Source organism: Heloderma suspectum, chromosome 1 (assembly GCF_057233095.1).
Source record: "Heloderma suspectum isolate Gila_16-S chromosome 1, 16-S_ref, whole genome shotgun sequence".
NCBI classification, from domain to species: domain Eukaryota; kingdom Metazoa; phylum Chordata; class Lepidosauria; order Squamata; family Helodermatidae; genus Heloderma; species Heloderma suspectum.
This window is the reverse complement of record NC_139458.1, coordinates 122,292,438-122,316,286: the sequence shown is the minus strand read 5'-3', so window position 1 is coordinate 122,316,286 and position 23,849 is coordinate 122,292,438. Positions and strand designations below refer to the sequence as shown.

Here is a 23,849-nt window from a genome sequence, read left to right as displayed (position 1 = left end):
TTGTTGCAGACTCTACTGGTTTATTTCTAACTGAAAAAACAGCTAACAATGCCTAATTCAAAGCAAGGTTCCCCCACATTCATCAACTCAAAATATAAATAATATCAAGGCAACCTGCTGTAGGTTGTCTTACCCTGATGTTTAGCCACTGAATCCCTGGGATCATTATGTTGTGTGGGTTATCCACTGCATATGTGTTAATTGTGTACACAGGCCCAGGAGAGAATTGTGCCATGATGACTGGTCACTAACTAACCTTGCCCCTAAATCTTAAAGAAACAAAGGCAACACTATGTTCACAATCCATGGTTCTTTTATATGCCCTGCAATTTTCTGCTTATTGTGAGAGAGGATTGCCATCTAGGAATTAAGTATTTGTTAGCACCTATTCGGAGGTAAGCTTCTATTTCAAGCTTCTTAGGGCATCATCATTGTATGTGGTTGTTGTTTTTTAAACTAAGCCATGGAAGCGTTTTCACAAGTCATTCCCATGTCTAAACAAAACATTACCTGGGAGATACCTCCGAGAACAGCACAAGGTTTGCCCAGAATTCCTGGTTTCTTGAGCTATGTAGGCCTTTCTCAGAAGTTCAGAATTGAACTCATCTGAAAAAATTCTAGGCACTTGGCTGTCTAAATGTCTGTGCTGGCATCTAGGAATTTAAAATTACTCCAATCATAGATAGATAGATAGATAGATAGATAGATAGATAGATAGGAAATACATGTTGGCACTGCCTTCAGAAATTATCTGAAAAAACTATAACAAGGGAAACCTTCCTTACTCTGAGTTCAGTATTGCATTCCCCACCACCACTTTCAAATCTAAATAGCTGGGGTTTACAGCAACCATTTATTTATGACAATGGCCTACCCAAAAGGCACAGTAGGCAATGTATATACAATTATTAAAAACAGATAGCTATAAACATAAAACATGCTAAAAACAACAACAACAAAATACCTCTACAAGCTTAACTCTGGCTGCCAAAGGTCAACCTGAACTGGAAAAGATTACCCACTATTTTTGTCAAGTTAAGGGACAAGAGAAACTGGCCTCTTTTTATGCTGCATGGTACTAATGCCAATGCGAAGAGAAAACTCCATGGAAAAGACCCTGATGCTGGGAAAGATTGAAGGCAAAAGGAAAAGGGGACGGCAGAGGATGAGATGGCTAGATAGCATAACCGATGCAATGAATATGAACTTGAGCACACTCCGGGAGAGAGCGGAGGACAGGAAGGCCTGGCGTGCTATGGTCCATGCGGTCACGAAGAGTCGGACACGACTGAACGACTGAGCAACAACAGCAACAACTAATGCCTGAACTATATGGTCAAAAGCTCCCAGATCACAGCGCCACCATTTCACTACTACAGGAATCTACCAATCTTTTGTTCATATGTTGTTATCCAAAAGTTTGCTTCTCCTTTTGTTTGTTGAGTTTTAATTTATACCTGTACAATATAGTCTGTGATCTTTCCATTACTAATAACCTCAGACCCTTTCTCCCTCTTATCTCGTTATTATGTTACTCGTGGTTTTTGTACATGATGATCAAAAATTATTTAAAAACAAACAAGTGCTTGGTTTGGTTTTTAAGTCAGCCTGAATCAAATCATTATGCTACGCCATGAAACGATGCACAGACTTGGCATTTGGGGGAATGTTCCGCCACTGAGAACTCCCTCTATATTCATGTAATGTTCTAATGGTGCCCTGTGAGTATTGACTGAGGGTCTCTTATGCTACATCACAGGGCAGGAGCTGCTACAGTGTGGCTCCTTCCTTGAAACCAGGGCCAATTGGGAGGACCCTCCTGGAAACTGGGGCGATGTTGGCACGGGGAGGAACTTCCAGATGACACAGGTCCTCTGATATTAGCTGGTCTGGCCCTGCCATTAGGCAGAGTGCGGTGGCTGTCTCAGGCAGCAGCTTTTGGGTGTCATGATACAGTCACAAGTTAGGCATTGATTATTATTGTACTATTACAGGGAGAAGTGCCTGTGGGATTTCCTGCTGCAGATGCCAAAATGACTTGGCTAGCCATGGGCACCTTCACTTTGGTGGATGGGCTGGGAAGGTCATTCGCTGCTCTGCCTCAGGCAGCAAAATGTCTTGGGCCAGCCCTGCCCAAATGACATGAGGAGCCACGCAGGTTAACATGAGAAGAGGGCCTCAGGTGGAGCTCTTGATCAAATGTAGACATAGGTGAGGAGGCAGTATCTTAGGTGTCTCACATACTTCATATTCCACAGCTCCAACATTTCCTACAGGATTTAGCCAGCTGTGGTTTCGGAGGCAAACAATTTTAAAATAGCACTTTCATTTGCAATTATCATGTCACCTTGCCACTTAGCGGTAAGTGCTGTGCAGCAGGTCTCTGAGAAAGCCTGTTTAAGCCCAACTGCAACTTCAGCACAGTTCTCTAACTGACACAATACTTCAGTTCTTTGCTAATGTGTTATTGTCTATTATATAAGACTGCCACCCCCCCACCCCCCACACACGCACAGTCAGCACAGAGCTCATTTCCATTTCATTGCAGCACTTTGAGCCTTGTACTGTATTTAACGTAGACAAAACACGATAGCAACAGAAAAGAAGGGAGCTGAGGTTCATGATGATGAAGATGATTATCTTCATTAAGATGATTATCTTCATTAAGATGATTATTTCATTAAGATGAAAAGATGATGATCTTTTCCGTAAAAAAGATACGGTGAGTCGTGGCAATGAAAAGGGCAGGAAGGCCTAACACAATTAAGGAATCCCATCCAGGAAGAGAAGCAGCTCCCTGGGATGAGGAACAAGGAGGCCTAGATCCACGGAAATATAGGGATGAGAAGTGTTAGTTTGCTTTGCAGTCCTAAGAATACTCAGAGATATTGTTGTCACATATAACATATATCTCAGGTTATACAAGCTGCATTTGATATAAGATGGTGTGTAATAATCACAGAAGGGCCATTGGTCTCCTGCTACGAGAACGAGTTGTTTGCGTGCTCCTCTCCGTCTTCTTTCACATGCCAGAGGAGGAAATTGAAAGAATATGCTTGCAGCAGAATATCTTATGTTTATAGTTCAGATCCTGCCACGGCTCTTTAAGTACTGGAGAGGAGACAAATGCAGGAGGCATAACTCTACATGGCTTTTGCCCCAGTAGGGAAGAACTGCACATCCAGGGCAAATCTCAAATCATGCTGTCCCTGGGGAGAGATGTATGGAAGAGAATGCTGGGCTTAAAAGCAACAGCTTTGGTTCAGCTTGGGGTCTTTCATCTAGAATAAATGTTTTGGTGAGAAGCTCATCATGAGAACAGGATCCCATGCTTGTCCCCTCCCCCATTCTGAAGATTGGTCACCCCAAAATGTAACCACTGCTTCTTTAGGCTGGGAACACTGTAGGTTCAGAATTTCTGTTTATATCTCCTTCACAGCCCCCCCCCCACCCCGCTGCCCATTTTGGGATCAGTGGGCACATTCAGAATTTTGAGAGAGTGTTGTGGTTGCTCTCACAAAATGGCTGCCATGGTGGGCCTGGCTGGTCACAAAACACTTGTTTCCCAGAAAACAAATGGTGAGATTAAAAGGAAAGTAACTTACCTAGTGCAAAGCAGAGGTGGGGTCTGAGTTCCAAAACGCAAAACCACTCTTTTGAATCCAAATAAAGGTGGTGCTGGAAGGTAGCACTTTGCTTTGCAGCACCCCAGTAAAAATAACTAATTACAGAATATTTTTAAAGTCCTAAGAAGAGAGTCCTAAGTACCTAGTCCTTCCCCGTATGCACCTCAGCTGATCACTCCAGTCTACAAGCTAAGGCATAGACAAGTTGTGAGCTTGTTACAATATTACTACCGAAGCCTCTGATGCTGAGCCCTTTGCTTATGGCTCTGTCGTGGCTTGTGTGGGAGCGACCTAGTGCTGCTGGCGTTCCTGACTTGCTCAGTTCAAAATATGGCACCTGTGAAAATTTAGTTGCTGACTAGCAAAACAGAAGTTTTAATGGCCTTGAGGTCGTCCAAAAGAGGTTTGTTTGTTGAGATACAAAAGCTGTGTGCACCATTCTCAAGAGCTACCAGCTCCACAAAGACTAAATTCCAGCTCTCTGCCACATAACTCACCGATTTCAAAGCCACAGTGAGTAAACTAAGTCAGTCACTCCTCTGTTTACTACAGATCAGCCATATGCACCTACCTTTGCTATGAAAAGCAAAACAAAACAATACAGAACTGCAGCAATGGCACGCAGAAAGGTGAAGCCCAGTCCCAAAGATATTTATTATCAATGTACTTGCCAAAACTATGCATGTATGCTTTTCATCAAGATGACAATCTAGATCCATCCATTGTCCTCAACCAGCATGGCCACTGGATGATAGGATCTGTAGTCCAACACATTTGGAGGGCACCAGGTTGGGGAAGGCTAGTCTATACATACACACACACACACACACATCACATCACATCCTAAAATATCATAGCAAAGTAAGTTCTTGCCTCCTCTTGCACTGGTTCTCCCATCTGTAGCAATCATTTACACGTATTGTGCTGGGTACAGCTAGTGGCAAGAACATCATCACCTGTTCCTTTCTGAGTGTCATACTACCTTGAAATCTCTCTGCCCAAAGTCTGCTGTCATGCCCTCAGCCCTCTCATAACTCATCGGCATCATGCCTAAATATACTATTATAAATCAAATAAGAACGTAAGAACAGCCCTGCTGGATCAGACCAAGGATCTATCTAGTCCAGCATTCTGTTCACACAGTGGCCAGCTAGCTGCCCATGGGAAACCATAAGTAGGACATGAATGCAACAGAACCCTCCTCCCCATATCCCCCAGCAACTGGTGTCACTGCCTCTGATACTGGAGGTAGCATATAGCCATCAGGACTGGTAGCCACTGATGGCCTCAGATAGATGTGGTGGTGGTGGTCGTGGTGGTGGGAAAAATCAGGGAGAGCATCAGAGGATGTTGCAGATGTCTGCCTAGAAAATGTGCAATCACTGCTCTCAAAAATGGGTGTTAGATAGCAGCAGTGACATCCCAACTGTAAATAAGGGTTTTGATTCTTAACCTAACCTGTAAGAACCTCGATTGAATTGTTAATAAATCTGCTGTTTCTAATATTAATGGGAAAATCTGCTGGTTTCAATTTTTCCTTACATTTTCCAGCTGCAAAGACTGAAAATATTCTGCCCGTCTTTAAGGGAAAAACATTGGTCCACTGTTAACTACAGCTGTGCTCTGTACAGCAGCACTAACAAGAGTCTGACTCCAACAGAAAACTTGTTTCTGTTTCCGGTTTTATATGTTGCTTCTGTGGTTTACCAGTTTGGCAGGGGACTCTGGAATGTATGAATCATCTTCAAAAGAGTGGTAGTTTTGTTGTTGTTGAACAGCTTGAAGCAGAAGCAGATTGGAGAGGCCCTATACATCCAGGACAACATGATGATATCCAAGTTTGAATGTGGCTAGGCAAAAACGTCTATTTCTGCTTCATTGACTACGCTAAAGCCTTTGATTGTGTGGATCACAACAAACTGTGGCAAATTCTGAAAGAGATGGGAGTACCAGACCACCTTACCTGTCTCCTGAGAAACCTGTACGAGGGTCAAGAAGCAACAGTAAGAACCAGACATGGAACAACCGAGTGGTTCAAAATTGGGAAAGGAGTACGACAAGGCTGCATATTGTCGCCCTGCTTATTTAACTTATATGCAGAGTACATCATGAGAAACGCCGGGTTGGATGAATCACAGGTCGGAAGTAAGATTGCCGGGAGAGTAATCAACAACCTCAGATATGCAGATGATACCACCCTCATGGCAGAAAGCGAAGAGGATCTAAACAGCCTCTTGTTGAGGGTGAAAGAGGAGAGTGCAAAAGCTGGTTTGAAACTCAGCATTAAAAAAACTCAGGTCATGGCATCTGGCCCCATCACTTCCTGGCATATGGAAGGGGAAGAAATGGAAGCAGTGACAGATTTTACTTTCTTGGGCTCTAAGATCACCGCAGACGGTGACTGTAGCCATGAAATTAAAAGACGCTTGCTCCTTGGGAGGACAGCTATGGCAAACCTCGACAGCATAGTAAGAAGCAAAGACATCACCTTGCCGACCAAGGTCCGTATAATCAAAGCTATTGTTTTCCCAGTAGTAACGTATGGCTGTGAGAGCTGGACTATAAGGAAGGCTGAGCGCCGAAGAATTGATGCTTTCGAACTGTGGTGCTGGAGAAGACTCTTACGAGTCCCCTGGACTGCTATGGTCCATGGGGTCACGAAGAGTCAGACATGACTGAACGACTGAACAACAACAAGGCAAAGACATTATGATGAGAAGCAAATAATCAAAGGATCTGGTTAAGAACAATTTAGCTATTATTTGCACAAAGGGAAGGCAACCTGCAGTACTTAAAGAACATGCTCCAATCTAAACTGGCATCTTTTACTACAAACATCAATCCAAAGTAAACATAAAGCAAATAGAAAAAGTAGTACTATGGTAGTATGTGTGTAATGTGCATTTGTGTATGGACAAAGGACTTGTATATTGCATCAGCCCCTGGGATGAATTCTGCATATAAACACATGCCACTGCAAGACTTTCTCCACAAGGCTGTTAATCGGCTGTATCTACTTTCAGTTTTGTCACAGAACTGAGATTGGAGCACTATATGAACAGCATTTCCTTTCCTGCTTTTCTGTTACACAACCTCTAGGTGACACTGTGGAATAGCAGAATAGCGCAAATACACAAGAGGAAATCACATGTTCTTTCACTGTCACAATTAAATGCCACATTTTCCTCGCTCTAACGAAAACTCGCCGAAAGAGCTGTTTCCAAATCTGGAGGGTCACGTTGTCGTCTAAAGAACCTGTTAACAACTGTGAGTAGGGAATGATGAGCGCATGAAAAATGCCTCATATAGAAAAGCCCTTAATCAGTGATGGTTGGGCTATCCAGATGATCACCTCTCAGATTAAGCTATGCATGAGCCTTTTACCCATGCATGCAGCCCCTCTACTCCTCCCCTCCACACAGCCAGCAAACAAACCAGAAAGTCTTCAATTAACCATAGTTTCCCACTGACTGAACCAGGAAACTATTGGCTTGGATCCAGAGTTAGTCATGCTTAGAGTAGACCCACTGAAATCAATGGGACATGTGAGTCATGACTATCTTATGTCCCATTGATTGCAATGAGTCCACACTAACCATGACTAAGTCTGGGCCCAACCCTTGGGGATGTATCCAATGTTAATCCTACTTAGAACAGACCCGTTGAAATGAACGGGACTGAAGTTAGACTAACTTTTGATAAAACCCAGTGTTACCAACTTTGGAACAAGCCAGAATTTAAAACCATGGAAATGATAGTTTATTAGGAGCTTCCTGGTTTAATCACAGATCACATGAAAACTGGAGCAAAGGGCCTGTGTGTATTACGAGATAGGGTCATCCGAACCTCCCTGTCAGGCTGGAAAGCAGATCTATCTTCATCAGCGGAGGCTGGCGGCTCCAATGTCAGTGGGGCTCTCAATTTGCTCTGGGTTTCAGTCAGAACTCTAAAGGAGCTACCCATGGTGCTGAACCCCATCCACAAAATGGGTTCAGCACCCTGGATAGCTCCTTTAGAGTTCTGACTGAAACCTAGAGCAGATTCACAGCCTCACTGACATCAAAGCCACCAGCCTCCACAGGTCTTCACTTCAACTGTGTCCTCAAGCACAGGGCTTTACTTTTCCTTACAAGAGAGAATAGAAACCACTGCTATGAGGAAATGTGAATCAGGTGCGCTAAAGGACATGATTTGGGTGGGTGGGGGCTTTTTGCTGTCCCTGGCTATCTCACCCACTGATTATCAAACCTGCACCAATTTGTACAGCCTTGCCCCTTCATCTGAATCCTGTTCACACCAGAGCAGCAGTAGGCCACCTGGTGCCCTCCAGATGTTTTGGACTATAACTCCCATCACCCCAGCCAGCATGGGCAATGGCCAGGAATTGTGGGAGTTGCAGTCCAAAAGATCTGGCGGTGACCAGGTCACCTACACCTGCACTAGAAAATGCAAGAGATTTGGAAACTGACCTTTACCAATATAGATTCTGGCCTGGGCCAAATCTGCACCAATCTTGTAAAAGTTCCCCCGCGCTTGTGAAAAAGAGGAGGAATTTTCACAGCCATTACACTGGGCAGCTGAAACAATAACGAGACAACAAGGAACTGACCAGGGATGCAGGAAGTGCAGGTGGATCGTTTCACTGCTGTATCTGTTATTGGCAGACAAAGGTAATATACCAGCCATTTGAAGTTGGAGATCATGCAAATAAAACTTCTAACTGAAAATCATCTCCAAAAGAGTGGTACTTCTAAGCCTTCAGTGCCTATGGTAAGAGATGAAAAACCACAGTTTTAAGAGTATCAGACTGAGAAGAAGAGAGAAATAAAATATTTTTCTGTGAGCTTTTGCGAAACAGGCCTACTCTGATTTTGGCACTGGGTGAGAGGGGACAGATTTTTGTAGTGGCAGTTGGGTAAGTTCTCCTTTGGCTCATCATCCTGGCAAACTGTTACAGGGAAAGGAAGTGGCTGTTCCTCTCCAAAAGGATAGATTCCAAGTGTCAACCTGTGTCCTATGTTGGAGGAACACACGTAGTGTGAAGCAATCAGGCCACCCGCTTGACCGCAAAGTAAAATGTTATCATAGCCCATCAAATGTCAGCAGTTTCCCTGGAATTAAAGAAAAGTGTTCTATGATTTTTGAGCCTTTTATTACCTCTAAGTGAACTGAGAGTTCTGTCAGTACAAGTGACCTTCCATGATTAGCTACACTTTATAGTGATATTCAGAGCTATATTTAAGCATTTTGCAGTGCAAGCCTACTACATCTATGGGGTTGAATAGGATTTACTCCCAGTGAAATTGGGATTGCAGCCTTAAAAAAAGCATCTAGGAAAAAGATTAGTGTTTCACAGCCTGCTGTATGCATGTTTATGCAGAAATAAGTTCAAATAAATTCAGTGGGATTTATTTCCAAGTAGGTGTTTTTAGGATTGTAGCTGAAAGTTGCAATTCAGGGCATACTTATTTGGGAGAAAGTCCCATTGAAACCAGTGGGTTTTACATCTGAGTAAACATAAAGTTGGGTTGTCTTTTTCACAAGGAAGGAAAATTGAAATGAAACAAGGTAACCACATTAGGGTTTTTAAAAAATATATTTTTATTAAGCTAAATATATTTTCTCACTTGCCATCTGAAAGCAGTTATTTTACTGATTTGTTTTTATCTGTACAAAATGCCAGAGAATTAGGCCAGAGTTTGTCAGCTAAATGTATTCATAGATCGAACAGTGAGTTTGCACAGACTTTTGGAAACACTGCCATATAGACTGGGAGTTCCCAAAGTAGTACATCTGATTCTATAATGGGCATACTGGGTGGGTGGGTTGGCAAGCTGCATTTCAGAGCAGGGTACAAGATGGGCTCAAGGGATGCCTGAGGTTTTGCAACAAAAAATGTTTTGACGCTTTGGTGATGATGATGAATAAATATCTCTACTTATGAACTGAGTAATTTCATAAAGAATATGTCAGAAAGTGAGTGGTGCAGTTCTTCATTAAATAACCCAATTGTTTAAGGCTCTTGCTGTGATGCTACCTATCATCTTTCTTGCTTCATCACCTGTATATTTCCTCTATTTAGTTCTTTAAAGCAATTTCTGGTGTTCCTTTAAGACAGAGGGTTCAAACTGTTTTATTGGTAACCCTGAGGTTCCTTGGAAGCTTATATGGTGTTCTTAGACAAAAAGATGAGGAATGGCAGAGAAACTTCCAGAAAAGAGAACTTGTCTGCCATTATCCCTTAGCCCTTATTCTTGGTGAACTTTTGGTATACGAATCTGCCTTATATCGAGTCAAACCACTGGTCTGTGTAGCTCAGGATTGTCTACACTGACTGTTAGTAGCTCTCCAGGGTTTCACGCAGGGGTCTTTCCCAGCCTTACCTGGAGATGTCATGGCCTGAATCTGGGATCTTCTACATGTAACATATGTGCCCTACCAATGAGCTACAGCCCTTCCCCTTCGCATTACCTCATGCAATTGGCCTTATCATTGGAAGATGCAATAATTTGCCTCTGCTATTTACCTTGTCTGCTGTGCAAATGGGCAGGACACCAACACAGGCCGAGCCCAGGATGTGATGAGGCAGCAGCCAGAACCAGTGAATGAACCAAGATAGCGTCAGCCCAGGATTTCCCAAACCACATCGTACCCTCTTGCTTGGAGGACATCTCCCTTGTGTCTGCTTTCACTTAACATCCAACAAGGACCAAGAGAAGCAGCTAAGAAAGGACAGCCTGACTCTGTAGAGATTATCAGTTCTCACTAAAACAGTATAGTTCAGCAACAAATGGAAAGGAAATCTTCCCTGCTTGAGTCCCCCTTGATACATAATATCCAAATAGGATACTAGACATTGCAATGTAAATAGGCAATTAGAAATTGTTTATTTGGAATCCAGGGGAGGGGAATTAACTAGATGGAACAGTGTACTTCCCATCAATGGTGAACCATGGAATGGGGGAAGAGAGGCAGACAAAGGAGGGTAGATGTTCGCTCATCACACAGGGCACTTCTTAATTCATGCTTTCAGCTTAGCTCAGAGAAGTAAAAGGCTATGCTATGTTTACGGTATATACCGACCATGTTTCATCACACACATTTAAAAAAAACCAACCCAAATGTGAAGTTACTGAGCACCACCCAGCATTAGTAAAATAACAGTTTGGTTAAAAGACAGGATTTGGGTTTTGTTTTTGATTTGGGAGGGGTTGCATGTTTGTGTACAGGACCCTGTCCAGTTCAGATTCTGACAAGGATGACTCCAAATACAAAAAGGCCATTAAAGGAAGTTCCAATGTTCAACATTAAGGTTTTGTGCTAGTCCTAGTTACTGAACTATTTCCTGCAGAAATTCAGTAGCAAGAGAGAGGGTGTGTGTTTTGGCCATGTCCCCAGTTAAGGAGACATTTTGCTTACAGTTCCTTTCCCATTATTATATTGTGTATCTGTCTGGGTATAGGAGAAAGGAAGGCATATTTGAGAACTGCCACAGGAGATACTCTTCCTTAAAAGATGCTCTTCTGTTTCATGTCAGAAACATCAAAGACTCTTGTGGCACCTTAAAGACAAACACATTTATTATGGCATACGCTTTTGTGGACTATAGTCCACTTCACCAGATGGTCCACAAAAGTTTGTGCCACAATAAATTTGTTAGTCTTTAAGGTGCTGCAGGACTCTCTGTCTGAGGCACAGCCTCACAACAGAAAAGGTCTTATTCCTCATCGTCACCCTGCACACCTCAGCGGATGGGAGAATCCAGAGAAGGGAGGGGAATTTAAAATGTAATCCTTCAGTTGCAATCCTGTGGAAAACACCTCCTCTGAAGGTACCTTTTTATTATTTATTTATACTGTTTGTATACAGCTCCATATCTAAAACAGATTTCGGAGAGGTAAACATAAAAAGTAAAACAGTAAAAGAATAAAAAGATTAAAACACTATATTCAAATTATGCTTTTAAAAAAAACAGAATGTCAATAAAAACCATGGCTGCTAAGGAATGCCTCCTGGAACAGTGCTGTTTTCAGGAGGCGCCAGAAACAACAGTGTTGGTACTTGCCTGACCTCCAGGGGCAGGGAGTTTCAAAGAAAGGGGGCCACCACACTGAAGGCTCTTCTCCTGGTGGACTCCAATCGGGCCATAGGTCCACATGGAACCATGAGGAGCATGCCCTCCAGTGACCTCAGTGACCGGGCATGGTGGTAAGGGAGAAGGCGCTCTCTCAGGTATGCTGGTCCCAAGTTGTTTAGGACTTTGTACACTAGTAGTAATACCTTAAACCTGGCCTGGTAGTGAATAGGCAGCCAGTGCAGCTCCCTCAGCAGAGGAGTTACACGCTGAAAATGGGCAGCTCCTGGCAACAGCCGACCTGCTGTATTCTGCATTAGCTCCAGCTTCCAAAGCAGCCTTAAGGGCAGCCCACATAGAGCGCATTGCAACCAGTCTTGAGGTTACTAGCGCCCGTACCACTGCGGCCATGCTATCCCTGTCCAAGAGACTATAGTTGCCGAACCAGACAAAGTTGGTAAAAGGCACTCCAAGCCACCATGGCCACTTGGGCCTCCAGCGACAGTGATGGATCTAGGAGTTTTCACTTCCATTTGCACTGGAAGCAATTTCCCCATTGGCACCATAATTATTAGCTCTCTCTGCTGATGCTAATTGCAAAGAAACCTTTCTCAGCACATCTAGTTTGGCTCTGTGGGGGTCGGTGCCCAGAGCCTGTGAAGTGAGGCACAGGAACACAGGTACTTGAGGACTCCTCCTCAGTCACACAGTTGTGGCCTAGCCTGGGCAGCGACTTCAGGGTTTCACAGTAATGCACACCCTGAATTCATTGCACACTGTGAAATATTACTGGCCACCTCCCCAGCATGGCCCTTAATAATGCTAAGCATCTCATAGAAGTTTGGCAACATAATTGCTTGTGAAGAAACCTAAGAATGGACCAGAAGCTCTGGTCAAATTGCAATGCCTTAGTGTGCATCTGTGCTGTAACCTGGCATTAGGGATGGACAAGTCAGTTTATTTCTAATCTGGATCACTTCATCATATTTTCCTTCATAAATCAGTCCTAGTTTTACATTAATGTGCAATTAAAAAATAGTATACCCACAAATGTATGCATTTCTAAAGTATTTAATCCCCAAATTCACATTTTAAGGTACTTTATTTTACATTGTTTGAGCTGATAACTCCATCACAAAGTAAATCCAAAAGATAATTATGTTCTGATCTCCACATTAGTCCAGGAAGTGTCAGGTGGGCCAGTTCACATCGGAATTCACAACGATCAAATTCCTCAAGCATCTCTACCTGTCATGTGTCTGCTAAAAAAAATAAAGAGCTGCCCCCTCTACAGAACCCTCTCTTTAAAACCCCAGCTTCACCAGCAAAACATTTTGTCTGTCATCAGGAAAAAAACACACTCATACCCAGTTGGGCAAAATGGCCAGTTGCCGAACTTAACTCATCACCACTGCTGTTTTTTTATGTGGTCTTCCTCTCAGGAAAAGCAACCAGACAGCCCATTTGTCCAAAGAGCTGAAAGGTCCTGAACTCCCCAAGCCCCTCCTCCACTCACCGCATTGGAGCACTAGTAGAACAGGTGAACCAAGACAATTAAGCTTCAAGCATCATGTTTATCTTTCTTTGTTTTCAACTGTCTATCAGGATCTTAGAAGCCTGAACTACTTAAAAAAGTTCTGTATCATGTTAAGGGGATCATCTTATATGAGTGTATATTGTTTTGTAACCTTTGTTGATGGTAGGTCTTGGTAACTGTGGTTTTTCAGTTTTCTGTTGACCCTTCGTTTTAAGCAAATAAATGAATGACAGAAAAAGCAGCCCCAATTCCTATTATTAAGGTTTGGCACTTTTCTACACAAAGCTGTTAACCCACTGTATCTACTTTCGGTTTCATCACAGAATTGAGATCTGAGCTCTTTACAAAGAGCTTTTCCTTTCCTGCTTTTCCATTACACAACCTCTAGGTGGTGCTGTGCTATAGCAGAATAACACAATTACACAAGAAGGAAAAACAGGGAGAATGCTCTTAAAAAACAGAGGCAAAACTTGAGGGTCACGATGTCATCTAAAAAACTTGTAAACAACCATGAGTAAGCAATAACAAACACTCAATAAATGCATCATGTAGGAAAGCTCTTGATGTCTAGTATACACATACTAGATCCCTCTGTGGTGCATTTGAAGTCCTGGGCCATAATCCAAAGAATCACTCATACATTCTTCATGTGTGTACCCCAATTTCTTTCAGCTTGCTTTTTAGAGTGTGTCACCTATAGAACCCCTTTTTAACTTCCTTGAGTCCAAAAAGCAGCTAAGCAGAGGCATTTCAATGAGAAAAACTAAGGAGAAGTTATGTTCCCAACCAATCTCTTATCTGGGTGCCACTGCGCACAATAGTGTGAAGGGTTGCTCCTAGGAAAGGAGTCTTCTCTGTAGTGGCCCCCTGTCTGTGGAATTCCCCTTTCAGGGAGATCTGCTTGGTGTCTTCATTGTATACATTTAGACACCAGGTTAACACCTTCCTCTTTAAGCAGGCCATTTAATCTTGAATCTGTTGCTTGATTATTAATTTTACTGCTGGCCCCTCAATCTTTTAATATTTTTAAATGTTTTCAGTGTTTAATATATTACTTATATATTATAATATAATATTATTATTTTGATACTTTTATTGTTGTATTTTTTGGTTACTTTGTTGTTGTTTGGTTTTATGATTGTAAACCACCCTGAGGGCATTTGCCAGTTGGGTGGTATACAAATCAAATCAATCAATGTGCATGCAAACCGCAGCATTTTCCAGTTTAAAAGCTTCTATGCTAAATTCTCTGGATTTAGGCTTTAAGTTCTAAAAATGAGCCATCACATAGAAGAACGAATCCAGTTAGTTCTGTAAACACTGGCAATTATGCACAGGGTGTACGTTGTTTTCCCAAGAACAGAGTTTCAATGTCACAATTTCAGCTTCTGCCAGCAGCAGCGTGTGATTCCGTGTATCGCTGATATGTTTCCATCTCCAAGGGCATTTACTAAAAGAAAGCTTTCATGGCAGGAAAGAGGATTTTCTTCTTTCTCCTCTCCCTCCCCACTTCTGTCCCTACATGACATTCACACATAGATCGGTTAATTCTGTACCTTCAAAGCCATTTTGCCTCCGTGGCATTTGGCTGAGCCAGTGCATGGTGGAGTCAAATTTCATAGCAACAGGAGCAATTTTTACTTGGACCAAAAGATCAACATATGCAGCTTGTGGCAGTTCTCTAGCTGTGGATGTTTTTTAAGAGCAACCTTTAACAAGTAATTCTTAAAAAAAAAAAAAAAAAAAGCCACAGGTCATGATTATATGTTCCCTTAGGAGTGTAGCTGAAGCTATCCTTGCTATAAAACCTGCAGGCTGATCCTGTGAATATTTACTCAGAGGCAAGTCCCAATGATTTCAGTGTGACTTACTCCTAGGTAAGTACATACAGGATTGCAGCCTACGTTTATCACATGGTTTCCAGAAAACCTTCCATTCAGGCAGCTTACAGAGCCAAATCTGTTCAATTTCAACAGTAGTACTGGATCCTGTGCCTTCAAAACCTAGTGCCTGCCAGATGAATTGGACTACAACTCCTATCAGCCCCAGACAGCATGGCCAATGGGATGCTGTAATCCAACATATCTGATATGCACAGGATTGCCTACTCCTGCTCTACAAACAAGGAACAAATAATCATGCATTTTCATTACAATACTGCAGAATCTCCTCTTCCCCACGTCCCCGCTGCCCCATAAATGACAAAATTTTATTTACTTATTTATTGCATTTATATCCCGCCTTTTTTTCCTCCTGCAAGGAACCCAAGGCAGCTTACATTCTCCTCCTCCTTTCCGTTGTATCCTCACAACAACAACCCTGTGAGGTAGGTTGGGCTGAGAGTCTGTGACTGTCCCAAAGTCACCCAGTGAGCTTCCATGGCCAACTGGGGACTAGAACCCAGATCTCCCAGCTCCCAGTCCGTCACTCTCACCACTACACTACACTGGCTCTCCCTCACAATGAGAAATGCCTTCAGAAACAGAACTACAACTGTAAAATCCAATATCAAAGTAAAATGGCTGGTACTGTACTTGTCAAATAGCTATCATGATGGAAGGCCACCAGACTGAACAGATACAACATCTAGATAGCACTTATTTCACTGGTATTACTACCACTGACAGAGAGGGTGCTTGATGTCATGTTCACATCTTATGTTTTGGATTTTCTCCCACCAGTTTATGCACTTTGAAGGTTGAAATCCTATGTGCACTTACCAGGGAATAAGTGCCATTGAGCTTGGTGTGACTTGCTTCTGAGTACACATGCATTAGGATTGCACTGCCCAGGTCCCTATCATCACTTCCAGAATCACAGGTTTCCCCAAGTATTAAGTAACATTCCATTGTTTTCAACTGAGGTGTACCGAAGTGGATATTCACTGCATACTATTACCCCATGAACTATGGCTAGGTGATAGGAAGGTTTTCAGTAAGCACGAGGAATGTTGTTGTTGTTGTGCTGCAACAACAGCAGCAACAACAAGAATGTGTATGGTGCTTTACCAGTTCAAGAGGACAGATCACCGACAGAGCAGCTTCCAAACTAAAACTGCAAATGAAAATTCGAGAATGGGTAGACAACAGAGGAAGAGGAGAGGAACTGAGGCAGGGTGAGATTTGTCCCCAGAGGCTAATGCTGTATGAGGAGGCATGGTTGGTTATAGCAGAACCCCAATTAAACATTGTGAAGCAAACCTGCCAAGACTCCCCTAAAGTAGTTAATACTTCTGAGGAAGCTGGGTAGTGGTGGTGGGGAGGGAGAGAATGAAATTGGTGAAGATGTACTCTAAACATACAGCCTTTGTTTCTTCTGACGGAATGCAATGGTGTTTTTTCAAAAGCGAAGCACAACCTGCAGCCAATTATTCCTCAGACTTCATGCTCAGAGCAGAGCCCCAGCTGACAGGAGCATGGCAAGCATGCGCATCCACCGTCCTGCAATATGTTTTTGCACTCAAAGCAGTCCCTTGAAACCATGCAACCAGGGCTCCATTCTGCAGCTGCTGCTATCAGACAAACAGATGCCTAGTAGTAAGCTTCACACAGACAATATCTTTTCCTGGGTACAAGTCTATTTTGTTCCCTGTATAACTGTACCATTCTCCTCCTCATGACAATAATTAATTCCTGTGCCCCCCCCACCCCACGCCCCAGTATACTTAACTGGCTCTGCCAGCCTGTGGTAACTAAAAGAATGGCACATTTTCACTGTTTAAAAAATAAGAATCAGCTCCTTTCAAGCTGCAATACAGAACAAATTAGTATTTAAGCAGCCTTAGACTGTTGCCAACCACAATGGACCACACAAACAAATGCATACATAATCTTCTCAGTGCCCTTCCTGCTACAGTGCTATTTTAGACTGTCCCATCCTGAAAGATAAATACCTTTTATCTTCATAAAAGAAGGCATGCACAAGCCTAGGAAGGACAAGGCAGCCCTTTATCACAGCCTATATTCTAGGGCTGGACCAGAGCTCTGCCCAACCTTTTGGCACATTTCTGTCTGTGTGGGAGATTCCAGGAGATGGTGAACACCTTCCTGAAGATCAGGAGTGGGGGTGGAGGGCAGAGGGCACAGGAGGATTCTAGTATTTATGGTAACATACAAAGTGGTCGAGGGCTTTTAAGAAACAAAACCCTTCATTTCCCATGTTAAAAGCCAAGCAGAGGCTTGCCTGCACATTCAGCAGCCCAGCTTGGCTGTTATACATTTTGAAAATGGGGCCACACAGTGGAGGCTGATGACTCCTATTTCAGTGGGGTATTCAGACTTCTAAACCATTCAGACTTCTAAAAGAGCTATCCAAGGTGTCAGATCCATTTGGGAGTTAGGGTTCAGCACGTTGGACAGATCCTTTAGAGCAGTGGTCTCCAAACCTTTTTGATCACGCACCCCATCGGTGAAAATTTTTTGAGCATGCACCCCCAATATATGTATATTTATTTATAAATTATATACATGTACTACTGTACTAATATATTATATACATTAAAAACATACACAAAAATAAAAAGTAAAAAGGATGAGATAAAGATGAGATAAACAATATTTTAAAAATATTTTTATTTATTAATGGTACAAAACACCTTTTTGCTCTCACTAAAAATATTATTATTAAAAATATTTTTTTTTAGTGAGACCAATGTGACTGAATATGATTCATTATTTTTGAAAATCTTGGTTTTAACACTTCGTGATACAGCGATTCGAAGGTCTCGTTTTAAGTTCAGTTTGTTTCGATACTTGGTTTTAATGGCTGTCATAGCCAAAAAAGACACCCCACGAAGATACATAGATTTAAATGGAAGACGTGCATTGTGGGCTGCGCTTACTACTTCATGATCCTCATTTTTCAGTCCCCTCCACCAATTTTGCAAAGGTTTTTATTGAAATTCAGCTAGTAAATTTCCATCTTCCTGATGTCAATCAGTTGTTCTGGAAAACTAATTGGAAGGTGTTGCATTTTTATATCTTTAACAAATGGGTTCAAAACCCATGGAAACTCTTCATTTGGAATATTTTTTAAAAGGTTAGATAATTCCGTTTCCACGTTTTTTACCTCGAATGCGGCTGACGAAGAGCTCTTACGAGGGGAAGTGTCAGCTCTGCCATTGTCTTGTTGCTCACTTGTGCTCACATTATTAGTATTATATTGAATCCGCAGTTTCTTTGCAGGAATCTTTTTAAGCCACTTGTCCATTTTGTGAGGGCTAGTTTAGTTAAAACTAGATAATATAATCTGTAAATGCACTTCACTGGTCACACCTTGTTGCTGACAATCGAGCAAGAGCACTACTGTCAACTTGCAAGGAGGGGAAAGGTCTCCTTGCATGGAGGGAAAGGTGTGCTTGGCTGGGCTCCTGCCAGAGCCAGGAGTCCTGGTCACCATCCTCACACCCTGCACAGAGTCCCCACTCCTTGGATGACTGGCAGCTTCTTTCTTGGCTTCATTCTGCGAAAGGAGAGTGGGAAGGGTTACTCTCCTTCCCCATCTCCTTTGGCAGGATGGGCTTTCTTCTCAGCTTCAATCTGCCAAAGGAGAGCGGAAAGGGTTAGCCTCCTCCTGGGCTGTTAACCCTTCCCACTCTCCTTCAGCAGGATAGAAGCTGAGAGGAAAGTGCCCACTTCCTTCTTGGCTTCATTCTGCCAAAGGAGAGTGGGAAGGATTAATCTCCTTCCGCTCTCCTTCAGCTGCTCTGGTGCCACGGCCGAGCAAGCGACTGGGCCTTCCTCTGCTGTGCCTGGCAAAGTCTGGAGCTGTTGCTCTCGATGGCTGCAGCAAGATAGGCCTGGAGCCGAGAGAGAACTGCCATGGAGCTTCCCTCTCGGCTCCCATCTCATCCCACCGCCACTGCACTCACTGCACACAATGGCAGCTCGTAGGAGCAGCGGGAGGCTGCTCAATTATCAGGCAGCTCGCGCATCCCAGTGGAACGTCTTGCACACCCCCTGGGAGGCGCACACCCATTTTGGGGACCACTGCTTTAGAGTTTTGACTGAAATCCAGAGCAGATTCACCACCCCCTGATATAGGAGCCATCAGCCTCCACTGAAACCACAAATGCTTGTGTGAACAATGTGACAGGATGACACAGCATTGTTCCCAGAGTGTTGTACACAGTAAAAGGCCCTTAAATGAACATCCCTGAAATCCCACTTTCATTGATCGAACAAAGTTGGAGGGGGGGGGGACCATGAATCAGCATTGCAATCTACATAATACTCTAATGCATGCTTTTTTGGTTGGAGGTTTTGGTCCCTGGCCACTTGACCTGCAACAGATCTGCCTGCAGAACCCCAAGCCTTAATGAGAGTAGCTACACCTCTCTTACATCCAATACACAGCAGCTGTGGCAATAACTTTGCCCAGGTTAGAACTTTGCCACGTGTTTATCTCCACCTGTTTCAACAGCAATTGAGGGGATATGACCACCTCCTTTGAGCTAGGGGTAGCTATGGGTCTTTTCTTTGGCCACAGACACTGACTTTCAGTCAAATTGCCACAGGCCAAAGCTGCCACGTGACTATCAACTACATACAGTTGAACTGAGTGTGGATCTGCTTTTGGTGCTTAACAGAAACTGATGTGGCCCTCAGAGTGTTGCGATGCCATGCCGGATGATATTAAAGCACTCTCCATGGCATTTCAGCCACGACAGCTGTTTCACACAGGCATGTTATTACTTGATGTACTCATCAAGGAGTGAGCATGCATGTATGAACTTGCCTTCTGTCTTCAATCTTCTCCGCAGCTCCTTGAGTCTTTCCCATTGTGATTGTCTCTCAGAGATCCGTACACTTCCCTTCCTCCAGACTCTGCTAGCATGCAGAAATGCTATCCAAAGATGCTTAAAGAGACAGAAGCATTTAAATATTCAACTAGGCTTTAGGATGCATCTGGACCCAGAACGCAGTCTGAAGCCCAATGAGGTGCCAGCCTTGTTGGTCAATGCCTGGATGAGAAACCCTGTCCAAGCCATCTCGATTTCCATGTGGAAGAAAGGTGGGATACAAAATGCACTAAATAAATATGTAATGAAATGTAATGTAATGTAATAAATAAACTTTTTTAAGCTTCTATTTGTTGGTTCTGAAGATTATAATTTGTGGACCTCAGCCAACTTTAACTTGAACCTGTAAGATGCTTATAAAGATAGTCACTCATCTGTGGTGAATAAGAATTGCTTCCAAGTGGCAGGGAAATGTTTTGAAAATTGGAATCTTTATGCCCCCACCCCCCACCCCACTGCCTTTCAGGCTACTGATGCACCATCATTGACTTATACTGATTTGTGAGGGAAGGCACAATAGCCATGTTTGAGCACTTTTTGGTGGACTTATTTATAGGCTAATTTTTTTTTAAACTGCCATGTAGCCTATACACTTCCATATTTTGACCTTTAAAAGAGAAAAAAACCAGAACGACAGATTTCAGGTGAATAAATCCAGCAGTCCAGAAAGCCAGCAGATGTTCCCACTGTCTTGCTTGTACAGAATATCCAATATAAACGAACACTTTCCGTTTGCTGCCCAAAGTGGAAAATCACAGAGAATGTCACAGCCACTTTGCACATAAAGGATATCCTGGAACAGTAATGGGCACACTACTGAAAGAGGCTAAGCTGTTGTTTTTAAAGACACCACAAGAGCCAATGTGGCTCTGCCAGATGAAAAAGACAATGAGAGGTTAGAGAGCAGCCATATATCTGTAATCTCTATTATATTAGTGCTGAGCTACTCTATGCCCTGAAGTCTGTGGATCACTGACCCAATTGGTGCTGACACAACAATGTATTGTTATTTACAGCAAAATGGTATCAGGGCTAGCATCAGAGGTTGGCATAGTTGGGCAGCTGCCAAGGACCACAACTCTGCAGGGGCCACTTTCCAAGCATCTGCTGGCTCATGCTGATGTTGGTCACTCACCTGCTCTATTCCTCTAGCCCAGAGTCAGTAAATAATGGCAATAAGAAAGAGGGCAAGTGGCATCTGCCTCCTTCTCACTCATCACTGTGGCAAGCAAACAGACAACAATGGGAAAGCAGAGCTGCTGGTGACAACTGCAGCAAGAAAAAGATGGCCCCATGCCGAAAGAGGAGGCCCATGGAGAGTGGCTTGTCCAGGGGCCCTAAAAAACCTGGAGCTGGCAGTGAATGGCATCGCTGTGCCTTGTTCTAGATTTAAAAACAAAAATGAAACTGGCACTGACTTTGAAGGGAATAACTCAGTTTGATGACGTGAACTTGATACTGGAAGACAGGAGTTCAAATCCTGCCAAGACAGGGACTCACTCACATCCACCTGAGTGCCATTTTTTGGTAGAACAGCAGGGTACAAATCAAATCAATCAATCAATCAATGTCCATCTCTCAGCCATCTCAGCTCATCTGTTAAATGGAAACAGTAGTGCCCAACTTTCACAGGGCTATTGAAGATAATCAAGATTTCGGAATTATTCTGCACTCTAACAATAAGATGCACAAAATAATGTTTACACCAGGTTCAACTACTATTTATCCAACATTCTAAATCTTTTTAAAATCCTGACCAGCACTTGACTGTGGTGGCAGGAGGGCTTTTGTCCCTGGCAGCTAGGCCATATTCTGCCAAAAACTAAGATATACTGGCAGATCCCCAAAATATTTAAGATTGACCACCATGTGTTGCAAAATCATTAACTTGTGATTTATCCAAGATAAAGCTAACGTTGTATCAAGCCCTCTGGCAGTGCTCTTAATGTCTAGACTAAACATGCCCCTGCTACAGATAAGTGGAAAAACCAAGAACAAACAAACTGAAAAGTTCCTGTGTAAATTATCTCTACACAATTTGAAATGAGTAATTCTAGAAAAGAAAATGAATATAAATTGCCAGCAGTTCTCTGCACAAAGTCAAGTTCAGCATTTATAGTCTCCTTGCTTGAATGAGCCAGTTGCATTTACAGCTATTTGGACCATGAAACCTTCTGATGTATTTACATCTTACATTTTGTGAACATTCATTCCTTGACCAGCCATAACAGTAATGTGGGTGGGTTTTTATGATGATCTCGTATTTTTTTAAAAAAACAAATTTCATTGAATGCTTTCATTTTACAATTAAGAGAGAAAATGAAAAGGGAGTGGAATTGTGGAATTATGGAATGGGGGGGGAGTTCTGTGTTAGGATTCAACCCAATGGGAGTGGTCAATGGCAGGATTGTTATGCGGAAACAAAAAGAGAAAAGCGGATAAAGGTAGTCAAGGTGCTGCATTACAATTTGTTATTTGCACTTCTTGTTGCATATACTGTTTCCAGAACAACACCAAAACGAAAGTCAAAGGTCCAATAAATAAAGTTGACTGACCAAACCCTTTCTTTATGTAGTTCAGTACTTTCAAAGCCACCTCCTTGTTCACGCTCTCCGCCGACCCCAGAAGGATGTCATTTTGTCATAAATGTATTTGTCATTCATTTTTCTTTTATTATATTTCTATACTGCCCCATAGTCAAAGCTCTCTGGGCAGTTCTTCCTTCCCTTATTACAATTACAGTTGTGATCGTTTTCCATAACAGCAAGCACACGATGTTTATTTACCCATGATATTATTATACCAGGTACATTTTGAACGTTCTGTACTTAGAGCAACCAAAAGATGTAAAATCAAATTATAGTGTGTGTTTTGTTTTTAAACCTGCTCACAAACTTTTCCCATCAATATCACCTCTGGTTTCAACAACAATTTTTTTACTCAATCAAAACATTTGGCAGCCAAATTTGAGCGTTTCCATTTCTCCCTAGGATCTCTTATTTTCAACGTATTAACATGCAACTAATAACATAAGAGAGATATAATCTCCTCTAGGAGCAACGTCATTTTAGATGGCATTTGTCCCTATTGCCCCTCATCCCCAGCTGTCAGGAATTCACAACTGACCTTAGCTCAGCCTTCCCCCAACCTGGTACCCTCCAGATGGATAGCTAGACTTACTGATGTCAGTTTTTCAAAAACTTTGGAATTGGTTAAAATCCATTGGAAAATATTCAGTTTGCATTGGAATATTTTCTGCTGGCCTCTAGAGCAGGGGTGGGCAACTTGGGGCCCTTCAGATGTTGTTGAACTACAATTCCCATCATCCCTCATCATTGGCTATGCTGACTAGAGTGGATGGGAGTTGTGGCCCTTCAGACTATTGGAATACAAGTCGCTCACACATGCTCTAGAGAGTGATCTAATTTGGCATGTTTATTGTACTTGTTTGTCGTAAAAAAACAAAGCTGAAAAAGTACCCCATGTCAATTTTTTGTCCCAATACACCACAGGTATTTGTCCTGAAATAATTGTGTGGAAAATTTAAAGCACACTTAGGGCGCAATCCTATGCATATAGGCGGCTGCCTCTGAACTCAGAGGTGACCACCTATCCAGTGCAGGGCTGGAGAAGCACAGAGGGGATCGTTCCTTCCGTGCTCCTCCTGCCCTGCATTTTAGGCTAGACAGCCGCTTTCGGCTGTCTAGCTGAGGGAAGGCAGAGCAGGGGAGGAGGCTGCCATACGACAGGCATTTCCACCCTCCCTGCCCTGGAACACCCTGTTTCGGCCGCTCCACGCTCCTTTTCTGAGCA

At 42.8% G+C, this 23,849-nt stretch overlaps 1 protein-coding gene across 7 annotated transcripts in view; it reads right to left on the bottom strand.

Moving 5' to 3' along the window:
• Positions 1 to 23,849, bottom strand: part of OSBPL5 (oxysterol binding protein like 5) — a 196,242-nt gene that overhangs the window by 110,768 nt on the left and 61,625 nt on the right. The window contains exon 2 of one of the 7 annotated variants that reach the window (XM_084855470.1): positions 8,236 to 8,391. The exons of the other annotated variants lie outside the window; for them this stretch is intronic. The gene's annotated coding sequence lies outside the window, so the exon portion shown is untranslated. The remainder of the gene's footprint in view (positions 1 to 8,235; positions 8,392 to 23,849) is intronic. 7 annotated transcript variants of the gene reach the window in all.